This window comes from Schistocerca nitens, chromosome 5 (assembly GCF_023898315.1).
Source record: "Schistocerca nitens isolate TAMUIC-IGC-003100 chromosome 5, iqSchNite1.1, whole genome shotgun sequence".
In the NCBI taxonomy this organism is placed as follows: Eukaryota; Metazoa; Arthropoda; class Insecta; order Orthoptera; family Acrididae; genus Schistocerca; species Schistocerca nitens.
This window is the reverse complement of record NC_064618.1, coordinates 164433313-164448439: the sequence shown is the minus strand read 5'-3', so window position 1 is coordinate 164448439 and position 15127 is coordinate 164433313.

Below are 15127 nucleotides of genomic sequence, written 5' to 3'. Positions count from 1 at the left end.
ACGTCGGTGGCGCCGGCGAAGGCGGTGCGTCACACAGCTTTCCGGCCGCTGCGTACCTACCTGCCCAGTGACGAACGGTCGAAAGCGCGCGACCCCTTCCGGACGGGCGAACGAGTCGCTGCTAACTGGCCGTAACTCTGCGGATACGTCTTCCTTACATGAGAATGCGGCGCGCCCGAGTTTCGCGAGGCATGTTTATTGCGTTCTGCGACTTGGCCGCCCCTTTCCCGTAGGGCGGAAGCAGATATCTCAGCAACAGGGACGTCGCCCCAATGGTCGGCCGACATGAATTATTCCGTTACCGCCCATTACCGTTCCGCTCTGCCGGAATACATTACGCGCGACTACTTTTCTTCGCTTCTACCGACGACGTCCAATATTCATCACGCGCTTCGCCCTTAGAAATAAATATCATCCAGTATGTGACCCACTGCTGTTGGTTTGAACAGGTTCTAAACTTCGTCGCATTTCAACGTCAACCTGTTCCTTCAGTATTCGAAATGGAGGAGAAGTTCTCTCAACTGAGTTAGCTTTCGATAAAAACTATGTATTTTCAGGCCGACATTGATTAGAGCGTTACTCGGTGATTCACAAACATTTCTAAGGATCCGTTATCAGTACCCGATTATGTAGATGTTTATGCAAAAATAAAGATTATTTTTAATATTATTTCCAGTATAAAAGTACTTAATCGGGAATGGGCAATACATAAAGAGCTTAGACTGATTATAACAGTCAAGAAGATTTCTGCTTTAAACAGTACTATACATCTAAATGGTTATGCCAACATCACTCGGTGGACTGTAATGTTTGTAAAATGTAGCATACAGCGAAGTAGCAAGAACGCGGTGTGTCATCTGGCAGCGCTAAAAAACGATTACAGTTAATTTACACACTGAAAGGTGTTACGCAAGTTTCTACATCCAAGTGTGAGCTGTACTGACTGCAAATCCGGCGAACTACACTTTCTTTATACAGTCTGAACTTAGTGAAGCAATCAGTCGATGACCTTTGTGCGTATTTTCAATTTTTTATTTACCAAAAAGACTACTAGTCCAGTATAAGTGCGTCTCATTTTCTTTGCTGATTTTTGCCTGTATTCTATCATCTCCACTATGACTTGTCCCTTTCGTTTTCATGATCATATTGCTCCCATTCTCTTAGTTTCTCTGTCTTGGCGCCTATCTAAGTACAACATATATTTTCTGAATAAATTTATTTTCCTTACTTCTGTTTTTATAGTGTTACTTATTTTTAGATCTTCCATGGCGTATTAGGTCTACAACTTTGCTTCCGCTGTGTTTATTAAAAGTTCGAGGCTTTATTTTGAAAACTTACAAAACATTTACGATTCAAAGTACTGGCAATCTTGGCCACTACTTTGTCCCAGCATAAGGGCAGCACAAGAATCCCACGACGGTATAACTTGGGTCTTTTGATAAGATCTATGAATCGATCCAATTTTTAGCTTGCTCGTGTGAGTGGAGGTGCTGGTCAGCCAGGCTGTGTTCCATTTATCGTAAAAGATAATTGGAGGGGGCAATGACTGGATAATATGGCGGTTGTGGTAGGACGTCCATTGCAACGTTTCCAAGAGTGTTTTGACGGGTTTACAGACATGAGACCGAGCATTGTCATGCTGAAAAATCACCTTTACATGTCTATCGCTGTACTGTGGCTGTTTGTCTGTCAGTGCTCGGCTCAAACGCATCCATTACTTTCGTTAACGACCGCCTGTGATCGTTTCTGTCGATCTCAGTACCTTCGACAAGCTTCTCTCTTGCACCCCTATGACTATCTTCGTCGTCAAAATCATAATTTTTGAAGCGTTGAAACCATTCTCTACACGTTTTTCACTTGTAGGTGCCTAATAGGCTCTTACCCAGCATTTTGTGAGCCCATTCGCGGAATTCCTCATATTAAGGCAGAAAATTAAAACCTGTCGCAAATGACGAGAAGTGGGCTCGTAGGTTGACATATTCGTCACGACGCGATTAATACCTTGATGCCCTTGTGTTTACAAATGCGTAAGCTTATTGTATGACACGTATGACGTGCCACATACACCACCACTTCTCGCTACTGCGTTCTACTACAAAACGGCGGTAGCAAAGATGTGGACCTAATATTTTGTGCAAGCTTTCGTTGATTTAGTTCCTCGTATGTCAAAATTTGTTCGGTTTATTTATTTCAACCCATTCTGTAAAATCGCCCAATGAACCCCAACCTTCCTTCTTTCATTACTTCTGGTATTTTCTAGTTTCTCTAACACATCTATTCATTGCTTCTAATTTTCCAGCTCTCCGTTGTTTACGCTATGCTGCCTACTTTTCGTGAAATTTTTCTTGCAAATGCGTTCGATCGATGTATTTACAATCAATTGTTAAACATACACATACGTATAAACATCCCGTTAAAACGCCTCGCTTGTAATGAATTAGTTTCAGTATCCTACGACAGACAGTTTGGTTAACCCGTGTGCTCTTTGTATTCTGCTATCTGTTCACCTATGCGAGTGCTTCCAATTAATCTTATCGTTTTTTTTTTTTCTCAGAGATATTCTGTTGAGATTCTGAGTTCACCGATATTGATTGTTGTTTACACTCTGTAGTTACATGACTGCACGTAATAAAGCCTCCAAAAACATATAAGACTCACTGGGAAAATACACGGTTTATCTTCGTTCCACTTCCTTTTCTTCCTAGAACAATTCTGCTTTCGTACTTCATTCCTAGGTTCCGGATAGCACCGTTTTTACTTTTACAGTACATTGCAGAACAGCTCATTTGATAAGCTGTCGTCTTCCATTACACAAGCCTTCATTTCAAATGCTGATTTTCCATTACCCAGAATTGCCTTACAGGTGTTTACTAACTTCACTGGTAAAAATTTTTTATTGCGGTCAATGTACAAAAGTAATATTTTTACCTGTTTACAATTCTATGGTGAAATGTTGACAGCAGTCCTATTGTGCTCTAGCTTAGCAAATTTTACTTAACTAAACGATTGCTGTCGGTTAGGGGTTAGTCTGCTACATTAGTTTCAAGTACCAAAAATAGGATGTTTTAACTCCAATGGTGACTATCTTTTGCCTTCGATATCGCTTACAGTTATTGGAATTTAATATCTATCTTTTCTTGAAATTTAGATGGCATGTATGAATGTAACCTGAAGTTATGCCCTAAATGAATGGACTCTTGTAGGTAACGTTTGGACCCAAAATTTTACATTTAAAACACTTTCTGACCACAATTGTGTTAAGTAAAAGACCAAAAGAAAAACGTGAGTAGTTTACTTTATGAAACGTAATATTAAAGGGCAGGAAATGAAATCTTCACTTAACTCTATGAGCGTAGCAAACCCAGGGACTTGCTTCAATTATGTGTAAGTCACCCATTTTATGTGCAGTTGGCATGCTTGGCTCGATGTGTTAACTTGATTTTCCCACTTAGAAATTTGATGTTTAAAGACACAAAGCCACCACATCGTATATAAAATGATGAAATGTCTTCCTCTCACTGTACAACTGTACTGCTGACGTACCTTCCGGCCTGGAAAAATCAAAAACATAAATATTCGGAATGTGCCATTGATTGCAGGAATGAGAACTGTGCATGTTGACCGCAATGTTGGCTTTGTAAGACTGGTATCTTTGCTGAAGGCAGGAAACCTACGATATTACATAAAATAACTCGATGGCGAGAACAAAGCGCATACTCAGTTATAGCTGTATTAGAATTTTAAGAAATGGCAATGGTTCGCAAATAATCCTTAGAGAATTTGAAGCAGAAAATATAACTGCATTTAAAGCATAAATATGACCATGACAAACACAACATACCCGAATGGATCAAGCAGTACAATAAATGCTCACAAGTGAGAGTTAAACAAACAAGAAAGGATCGAAAGAGGCTCTCTAGACGAAGATATGATGAATTCAGGTGCTCTGATATTCGAGTGGACTAATCTAATCCGTGTTCGAAAACTGCCCATTTCACTGAACAACGAATGTATCCTTTTGTGAAGAGGTTGAAAATTCAGCCAACCAGTTGCAAAACAAATGCTTATTATCCTTGTATGGTATCGTCCAAAGATTATGTGGTGCCACACCAAAGCCGGCAGTGCGAGTCGATACAGACGTTAGCGAGCGCTCGCTATAATCAACAAGAACCAATGGGAGGCACTGTAGAAGACCACGCCTCCTTCTCAGCACAGCACCACCCTCACGCGGATGTCAATACAGTGTCGAGCACGCAAGAACTCAGCCCAGTTTGCCACCTCACCTGAAGGACTCATCATCATAATGTAGGACCAACCAGATGTAAAGTTTCTGATGAACTTGAACATTAGTAACTGTTGACCATTGTACTTCAAGAGAGCAATTTGTTGATTACTGCATCAAGTGATGTTTTACTAGTTACTGGCATATGTAAATTATGAGGGAAAGAAGTGTGTCAAAGTTAAGTAAATCTTTTATTAATTAATGTAACTAATAAAACATGAGCTGCAGTTCCTGTGCGTCATCTCACCAAGCATTCAAAGACTCCAGTGGTGGTGGATGAAAGTAGCCTCGTCTGGTCAGAACACCATTTAACACATCCATGCGCTCGTTAAAGATCTGAAAATTCTGTAAATAAACACCAATCATTGCAATACGGAGCAGTAAATAGACCATGCGATCAATAGCATCCGGACACCCCCAGAAACGTACTTCATTCATATTAGGTGCATTGTGCTGCCAGCTACTGACAGATACTCCATATCAGCGACCCCAGGAGTCATCAAAGATCGTGAGAGAGCAGAATGGACGCCCGGCAGAACTCAAGGACTACGAACGTGGTCAGGTGACTGGGTGTCACTTGTATCATATGTCTGTACGCGATATTTCCACAGTCCTAAACATTCCTAGGTACACTGTTTCCGATGTGATAGTGAAGTGGAAACATGAGGGCCACGTACAGCACAAAAGCGTACAGGCCGACCTCGTCTGTTGACTGACAGAGACCGGCGACGGTTGAAGAGGGTCGTAGTGTGTAACAGGTAGACATCTACCCAGATCATCACACAGGAATTCCAAACTGCGTCAGGATCCACTGCAAGTACAACGACAGTTACGCGGGAGGTGAGAAAACTTGAATTTGATGGTCGAGCGTCTGCTCGGAAGCCACAAATCACGCCGGTGAGTGCCAAACAACGCCTCGCTCGGTGTACGAAACAGTGGAAGAACGGTGTGTGGAGTGAGTAATCACGGTACACAATGTACCGATGGCAGGATGTGGGTATGGCGAATGCCTGATGAACGTCATCTGCCAGCTTGTGTAGGACCAACAGTAAAATATGGAGGCGGTGGTGTTATTGTGTGGTCGTGTTTTTCATGGAGGGAGCTTGCACCCATTGTTGTTTTGCGTGGCAGTATCACAGTACAGGCCTACACTGATGTTTTAAGCACCTTCTTCCTCCCCACTGTTGAGGAGCAAATCGGGGATGATGATTACATCTTTCAACACGCTCGAGCATCTGTTCATAATGCATCCCTGGAATGAACTGGCCTGGATGGAGTCCTAGCCTGAATCCTATAGAACACCTTTGGCATGTTTTGGAACCCCGACTTTTTGCCAGGCCTCACCGAGCGACATCTATACCTCTCCTCGGTGCAGCACTCCGTGAAGAATGGGCTGCCAGTCCTTAAAAAAACTTCCAGCACCTGATAGAACGTATGCCTGCGAGAGTGGAGGCTGTCATGAAGGCTAAGGATGGGCCAACACCATACTGAAATCCTGCATTACCAATCGAGGGCGCCACGAACTTGTAAGTCATTTTCAGCCAGATGTCCGGATACTTTTGACCACATAGTGTAGGTGTACATCTATAGTATTGCAACAAATAGGTTTCCAGAGATGTTTAGACCACGTAGATCTCCATCCCAATCCGATTACAAAGAGAGAATAAAACAAAACTGAAACCGCGTTTTCGGTCACAGTTTCTGGTTTCTTGCGCTATTGTAAGCTCTACAATATGAGGCACGAAGCCATACACCCTCTAATTAAAAAGATGACGCTTTCAATCTCAGTATTTATGTATCAAAGGTAATTTTTCTTATACAGCTGAAGCCACCGATAGATTGCCTGAGCAGAGGACTATCGGATGGTGGGAGCAGAGCAATTTTCGTGATCACCAGTCATTTAATTGTTAAGCCAAACAACATCGCGTAGTTCTACAGAAGTTCCAGTGGTCGTTAGTTCAACTTTAAGCCGAGGTAACGGCTGCGCAGAGGGTCACCAATATGTCCCATGGACACAGAGTTGGCGCCGGCCCTAGGAACGCCATACTGTGCGTGGGCGGGCCGAAGTTTAGGCAACCATCAGCATTTCTGCCTCCTGTTAAATTGGCTGCAGGGGACCTGTCTCTCTCGGAGGAGGCACACAGTGTGCGAGGATCCGAGTTTACAAAGCTGCTGAGAGACGCCCTCTCGGCCTCAGTTCCTGGTAGGCTTTATTTCATGACCAGTAGTAGGGCGCTTGTGGACGCCATATTCGTAATCCACGTGTTTATTTCTGTTACTTCGGAAGCAACTAGCTGCTGTTACGTACAGTTTTAGCCAATATGTGGGCGATAGAACGCTCGCACACATCCGTGAGTGATTAAGCTGCAAATAAACGATGTGCACCGCGAGGAATTACTTTCGAGGTAATCTCTGTCGTGCTGCAACTGTCTACATGCTCGCAAAATGTATCTACTCACGGCTTATTACGTGCGTTTGTAATACGAATCCAGGAGACTCGTCTCTAATTTACTGTACCAATACTCTGTCTGGGGCTGGACAAGTCATCTTGTGATTCAAGTGTTTTCATTCTCTTTTGGCTTGGCCCCCTGCAAGCCTGTGGATCACCTGTGTCGTCCATATTTGTGGACCAACAAGTTCTCACACTATGCTGTAACGAGACTGCCCCCATTTGTACGTGCTGTCAAGAACACATCTAGTCTTGCTTCTCCTGCCTGCCTGTTTCCACCTGGTCCCTTCAGTATTCAATTAATTTCAAATGGCAGGTGAATGACACAACAGACAGAGGAGCAGGAGACGTTCATGTGAGATCGTTTAAATCAGTTGATAGGGAAGGCGGTAATAGGCAAAGAACGTTTCTTTCACAATCTCTTCGAAGCCATCCTATCTACGATATGAGATTTGAGAGCTAAGACCAACCCAGTGGACCGACAGCGGTGAAGAGGACTCGCTTTTTTCATTCAAACTAAAACGTTCACCCAGTATTAGCCGCCGTAGCTACCTCGCCAAACAATTTCCTCACAGATTCTTACTGTTGTGAATACGTCAAAGACATTTGTGCTTTCATAGATCGATTGCTCAGCACAGAAAACATCTTTGCATCGCGTGTACGTGAAAGAAAAGTGAGTACGGGATGTTGGGACATTGAAAGACAAATTTCAAATTGAAGCAACATTTCGGTAAAGCATCACTTGATGCACTAATCAGCAAACTGAGGTACTATGGTCAACAGTTACTAAAGTACAAGTTCATCAGAAACTTTACATCTGGTTGGTCCTACATTATGACGATGAGTCCTTCAGGTGAGTTCACAAACTGGGCTGAGTTCTTGCGTGCTGGACACTATATTGACATCAGCGTGAGGGTGGTGCTGTGCTGAGGAGGAGGCCTGGTCTGGTATTCTAGGGTGCCTCCCATTGGTTGTTGCTGATTATAGCGAGCGCTTGCTAACGTCTTTGGTATCGACTAGCATTGCCGGCTTTGGTGTGGCACCATAATCTTTGGACGATACCATACAAGGATAATAAACATTTGTTTTGCAACTGGTTGGCTGCATTTTCAACCTCTTCACAACAGGATACATGTATTGTTAAGTGAAATGGGCAGTTTTCGAACACGGATTATATTAGTCCACTCGGATATCAGAGCATCTGAATTCATTATATCTTCGTCTAGTGAGCCTTTTCCAATCCTTGCTTTTTGTTTAGCTCTCATTTGTGAGCGTTTATTGTACTGCTTGATCCATTCGGGTATGTTGTATTTGTCATGGTCATGTTTATGGTTTAAACGCAGTTATATTTTCTGCTTCAAATTCTCTAAGGATTATTTCTGAACCATCGCCACTTCCTAAAATTCTAATACAGCTATAACTGAGTATGCGCTTTGTTATCGCCATCGAGTTACTTTATGTAATATCATAGGTTTCCTACGCATAGGATATGTAGAATGTAGCGTCGTACTACTACCGCGCTACCTGTCGCCATCTGGCTACCGTAATGCGAGATGCTTTGGCTTAAATATCACAAACGCATTATTCATACGTACGCTAACAAATGGTCCACAAAGTCCTCGTAGGAGGGGCCGATATGATCTCGAAGCAATATTCTTTTATTATTCCCTTATTCATAAAACGAGGTATTTTTGTGAGGCTAACTGTCTTTTTCTACAATTTCAAGAGCTGCTTGTGGCTAAAAAACCTTACTGATTGTTACAGTAGTTTTCTCTGTAACAATAGTTGTGTTCAGATCAGTGTGGCCCAGAAAGAAATAGTTTTAATTTTTCGTCTGAGTTTAGCATATTTTGTTAAATTTACTGTCTTGTTTCATCTGAATTTTAGCAAGGATTTAGTTAAATTTATTACTACACATGCTGTCAACGGCTGACTTCTGTGTTATTGCTAACAAAAAATCCCGCCGGCAGACTTCAGTGGTTTTCTCGGTTAATGTCGTGTTGTATCTCAGTTTGTGAATACTTGCATTGATGAACACGTCACTAACCTCTGCTGATATTGAAGCGATTGTAAATGCTTCTAACAGCGAAATCTCCGTTTCTGAATACAATGCAGTAGTTCTGACAGGGATGTTTCTAATAACACCTAGTGTCGAAGTTCCGTCAGCAAACTATACTTTGTGAAACCATGCGACAGAATGGCAGCTACATCCTCTTCCGTACTACAGCCACCATCAACAGGATGGTATACAGCCACTAGGATAATCTACTTAAAACTTCCGTTTGAGGCAATCTTTTGTACAACAATTACAAACGAAACTATTGAATGACTAATAACATTAAAAGTGATCGAATTCATGGCCAACAGTGGACAGATACTGACAGTGAGTGATCTTTTTTAAGAATATCTCTGGGACCCGTTTCTTCCTCGTGTATGCAGACTAAATAAGATTTTACAAAAAGCTTGCGGGATAAGGAAATAAGCAAGAATGCATTTTACGCGAGAATGCCACCAGAAATATTTAGTAAAATATCATGAGTACCACTGTTTGATATTAAAACTACAAAAAAGTGTAATATAGCTCGCGTAAATCTTAGAAATGTTCTAGTAGAATGTCAATTGTTTTGTGGCGAGGTACATTACAAGAGCTGCAGCGGGAGTCAAAATGACTCTACTTAGTTTTAAACTGAAAAATGCGTGAATGAAATCGCCACTATTATTGACTCTTCGTGATTTACCGTTTTCGGTCCTACGCTTATGTAGTCAGGCGCAAAGATCGCTGTTGGATAAAGTAGGGTGACGTCTGGGCACCCCTACCAGGGAACAAGGAGCCCGTGGCCAACTCTCCCCCCCCCCCCCCTCTTCTAGTTGCTTGGGAAAGGGAAAAATATTACGTAGTGACGTGTGTTTATTTCAGGAAAGTCATTTAAAAGTCTCTGTTATGCAGGTTTTAACAGGGTCGGAAACGGAATTTGGTCTTCCAAAATATTAAAATTATTGAATACCCCAGGCTTGGGTATCATCGGTGAGATGAGTAGGGTTACCAGGTTAAATTGACAAAATTACCGAACTGTGCCTGGTGGAAGAATTTGCTTAGGTGAGGTCTGAGGCTGAGCACTATAAAACAATTTAATAAACATTAAAAATTATTTTTTCTTGCTAGTTTCAGCTTTAAACAATTTTTTGTTACCTTTAATTTTTTGGTAAAAGTCGTTGGATATCGTGACTTCAAATTACAACGAATGCATAATTCTGATTTTACCACTTTTGACAGTTTGTTTCTATCGTCAGACCGTGTGACTCATGTGACTGAAGACTCTTTGACAATAGGTCTTGCTAGGACTTAGTGAGTCGCTCAAGTGAAGGCCCCCCCCCGTGGCAGCAGGTTTCCTCTGCATGTTCTTTCCTACGCTGTGGCGCGGAGAACACGACAATTTTCTGGCGTTGTTAAAACAACACACGACAATTGTCTCCTCGCAGCGGCCACAGCACGGAACTTCTTCGTAAGCTATCGTCGGACAAGAAAGCGAGGCGCGCAGTGGCAGCGATGTGCACACCTCGCTGGCTCAGGCCGAAAAGACGTCTTAGAAATGAGACTGACAGAAAAAGGTTAAGTAAAAATGCCCAATGGAAGGCTAGGGAAAGATAAATGCTGCCTACAGGAAAATTCTAAATGTCTTTGAAGGAAACAGAAGCAGCACTATGAATATGAAGAGATAAGACAGCAAGCCAGTATTATGCACAGAGGGAAAAGCTGAAATGCAGAAGAAATACATAAATGGGCTAGCCAAGAGGAAGAAGTTTGAAGGCAATATTGTAGAAGGGAATGAGGAAGTATATGAATATAGTTAAAGAGCAAAATAATTCTAGCAATTCCAAAGGAGACAGGTATTGACAGGTGCGAACATTAACGAACAATCAGTCTTAGAAGCGACGGCTGAAAAATTCTTTACAGGAGAATATAAAAGGCATTCTGTTTGGGCTCTGGAGAATTATAGCTACATGCCAGGCAATACAGGCCCTACGACGTATCTTAGAAGATAGATGAAAGAAAGGAAAACCAAAGTTTACAGTATCTGTAGAGCAAGAAAATGTTTTTGACAATGTTAATTGGAATATACCGTTTGAATTATAATGGTAGCAGGTATAAATTACAGGGATGCGAATATTATTTACTAGGTATAGGGAGAGCAGACTCTAATTAGAAAAATCGACGAATATAAGAGGGAAGAAGTCGTTGAAAATGGAGTGAGACAGTGTTGTAGTCTATCCTCTATGATTCAAATGCCTCTAAGCACTATGGGACTTAACATCTGAGATCATCAGTCCCCTAGACTTAGAACTACTTGAACCTAACTAACCTAAGAACATCACACACATCCATGCACGAGGCAGAATTCGAACCTGCGACCGTAGCAGCAGACGGGTTCCGGATTGAAGCGCCTAGAACCGCTTGGCCACAGCGGCCAGCTATCATCTATGTCAGAGACATCAAAAAACTTCGAAGAGCAGTTGAATGGACAGGGCAATGTGTTGGAAAGAGGTTATGAGATGAACGCCAACTGTAGTAAAACCACTGTAATAGAATGTAACTGAAAGAAATAGTGATATGCTGCAAGAATTGGATCAGGAGACGGTAGTAAATGTGTTTAGACATTTGGCAGAAATATATACCCGATTTTGGCCTAAGTAGAGAGGGTACCAAATACATTCTGGCAACAGCAAATAATAATAATAATAATAATAATTCTGGAATCAGGGTGTTTTGCTTACGTCTATTATAGATTTAGCTTAAGAAGTCTTTTCTGAAGTCCTGTAGTCTTCAACTGAAGCGAACCGTTGACTATTAGCTGTTCAGACAAGAAGAGAACAGAAGAGTGCTGAAGATTGGAGGGGCAGGTAAAATATCCAATGAGGAGGCACTGAATACAAGTGAGGGAAAATGGAATTTACAGCACTATTTGAGAAAGGGGGGGTCGGTTGAAAGAATAAATCCTGAGGCACGAAGAAAAAGTCAAATTGTTAATGGAGGGAAGTGTGGGTGGTAGAAATTGTAGAGTGAGTCCTAGACACAAATATAGTAAGCAGGTTGAAATGTACGTAGGTCGCAGTAGTTATTCAGAGACGAAAAGGCTTGCAGAGGACCCTTGGCCGGAACGGCAAAGAGAAAACTGCCAAAGGCGTGCGAAGTACCCGGGTCGTTACCGTCAAAATACAGGCCGATCCCGGAGCTTCTTAGCTCTAGCAATCTTTCGGGGACCGGTGTACTCAACGAGGCTAAGCCGTTGGCAAAATAAACAGCTGAATCTTGCTGGATGCCTATCGCCAAAGTAGAACGGTGAGAGGACTGACTGAACGCTTGTGTACATTTTTCATACTTCGCCGTGCCGAAGTAACTGTTAGCGGACAAAGAGGTTCCAAAATCTCTTCAGTATGGGAACAAATCTGGGAGCGTAAAATGGTGGGTGAGAGCACCGAACGAGTGAGAAGGCAGTAGTTATTGTGTGTCGGGTTTTCAAATTAATTTAAATAGAACAGGTAGCTCAGAACGAGTATCATGATGCGACATTTTCCTGATGGCGAAGACGCAGCAAGATTCCACTCTAAAGAACTGTAAATGAACAGCAAATGAGGGAAAGAGTAACCCACGGTGGACTGCAATCTGCACAGCTGACTATACTACTACTAGTAATTCTACTACTACTTTATATGGTCAGGGAAGGGGTGGAAAAGGTTGTTAGATTTTGCTTACGATGGCAATGTACAGGAGGTCGAGCGGTCAGGACTTGTAAGAGGACATCCAGGGCTGCCGTTAAATGACAGAACAGGAAAATGGGTAAAATAAAGAGAATATACACTCCTGGAAATTGAAATAAGAACACCGTGAATTCATTGTCCCAGGAAGGGGAAACTTTATTGACACATTCCTGGGGTCAGATACATCACATGATCACACTGACAGAACCACAGGCACATAGACACAGGCAACAGAGCATGCACAATGTCGGCACTAGTACAGTGTATATCCACCTTTCGCAGCAATGCAGGCTGCTATTCTCCCATGGAGACGATCGTAGAGATGCTGGATGTAGTCCTGTGGAACGGCTTGCCATGCCATTTCCACCTGGCGCCTCAGTTGGACCAGCGTTCGTGCTGGACGTGCAGACCGCGTGAGACGACGCTTCATCCAGTCCCAAACATGCTCAATGGGGGACAGATACGGAGAGCTTGCTGGCCGGGGTAGTTGACTTACACCTTCTAGAGCACGTTGGGTGGCACGGGATACATGAGGACGTGCATTGTCCTGTTGGAACAGCAAGTTCCCTTGCCGGTCTAGGAATGGTAGAACGATGGGTTCGATGACGGTTTGGATGTACCGTGCACTATTCAGTGTCCCCTAGACGATCACCAGTGGTGTACGGCCAGTGTAGGAGATCGCTCCCCACACCATGATGCCGGGTGTTGGCCCTGTGTGCCTCGGTCGTATGCAGTCCTGATTGTGGCGCTCACCTGCACGGCACCAAACACGCATACGACCATCATTGGCACCAAGGCAGAAGCGACTCTCATCGCTGAAGACGACACGTCTCCATTCGTCCCTCCATTCACGCCTGTCGCGACACCACTGGAGGCGGGCTGCACGATGTTGGGGCGTGAGCGGAAGACGGTCTAACGGTGTGCGGGACCGTAGCCCAGCTTCATGGAGACGGTTGCGAATGGTCCTCGCCGATACCCCAGGAGCAACAGGGTCCCTAATTTGCTGGGAAGTGGCGGTGCGGTCCCCTACGGCACTGCGTAGGATCCTACGGTCTTGGCGTTCATCCGTGCGTCGCTGCGGTCCGGTCCCAGGTCGACGGGCACGTGCACCTTCCGCCGACCACTGGCGACAACATCGATGTACTGTGGAGACCTCACGCCCCACGTGTTGAGCACTTCGGCGATACGTCCACCCGGCCTCCCGCATGCCCACTATACGCCCTCGCTCAAAGTCCGTCAACTGCACATACGGTTCACGTCCACGCTGTCGCGGCATGCTACCAGTGTTAAAGACTGCGATGGAGCTCTGTATGCCACGGCAAACTGGCTGACACTGACGGCGGCGGTGCACAAATGCTGCGCAGCTAGCGCCATTCGACGGCCAACACCGCGGTTCCTGGTGTGTCCGCTGTGCCGTGCGTGTGGTCATTGCTTGTACAGCCCTCTCGCAGTGTCCGGAGCAAGTATGGTGGGTCTGACACACCGGTGTCAATGTGTTCTTTTTTCCATTTCCAGGAGTGTATTTCAGTGCACGGTCTACAAGGTGCGCGCCTAGGGTCGGAAGATACCCGCTGAACGTCAGTCTAGGAGGTCGAACAAGTAAATATGTGGCCAAAGGAAGGGGAGGTGATTCATGTTAACTTATGTATGGAACGCCGAGCCAGAGGCTCTGCCTCCAAAGAAAGACGTCCGCTCTGCTCGAGGTCCGGATCACAAGAGAGCGAAGCAACTGTGTTCTGCAATGCAGAATCCTCCAGCGTCCACAAACGTGAGCTGTATCCTAGGCTCACTATTGGCTAAAGCCGTGGCGTGAATTAGCTAGAATTCTCAGGAGATGGCTCGAGGCGTCTCTTGTCACCGGCTTTAACCTGATAGAATTGCATCGGTTCTACAAGACAGACAACTTTGTCACTGGGGCACAGTCTAAGTTGCTCTGGGAGAAACCCTGTAAATATTTCAGTAGACCTTTGAAATAAATTTTTAAACCAATTCCCTAAAATATTCCTACATTGGCTGCCACTATGTACACTACTACTACTACTAGTGATAACAATAATAATAATAATACACTGTTGGTACTGCTACAACAATGGTGCCAGTGCTGCTGCCTCGTCAGGTTCTAGTCTGTAGACGTTAAAAACGAACCGTTAACCAGAAATTAAAAAAGAAAACCTGCCTCTACTACGTGAAGACTGATGTTTCTCGACCACGATTTATCCAAATGTATTAATCTTATTGACTTGCTGGGCATCTGAAGGAGATTTTAGGTGTGGTCATGTACAGAGGCCCCCCATGAACCATGGACCTTGCCGTTGGTGGGGAGGCTTGCGTGCCTCAACAATACAGATAGCCGTACCGTAGGTGCAACCACAACGGAGGGGTATCTGTTGAGAGGCCAGACAAATGTGTGGTTCCTGAAGATGGGCAGCAGCCTTTTCAGTAGTTGCAGGGGCAACAGTCTGGATGATTGACTGATCTGGCCTTGTAACACTAACCAAAATGGCCTGGTACTGCGAACGGCTGAAAGCAAGGGGAAACTACAGCCGTAATTTTTCCCGAGGGCATGCACCTTTACTGTATGATTGCCGAAGTAGAGAGGATATAAAATGTAGACTGGCAATGGCAAGGAAAGCTTTTCT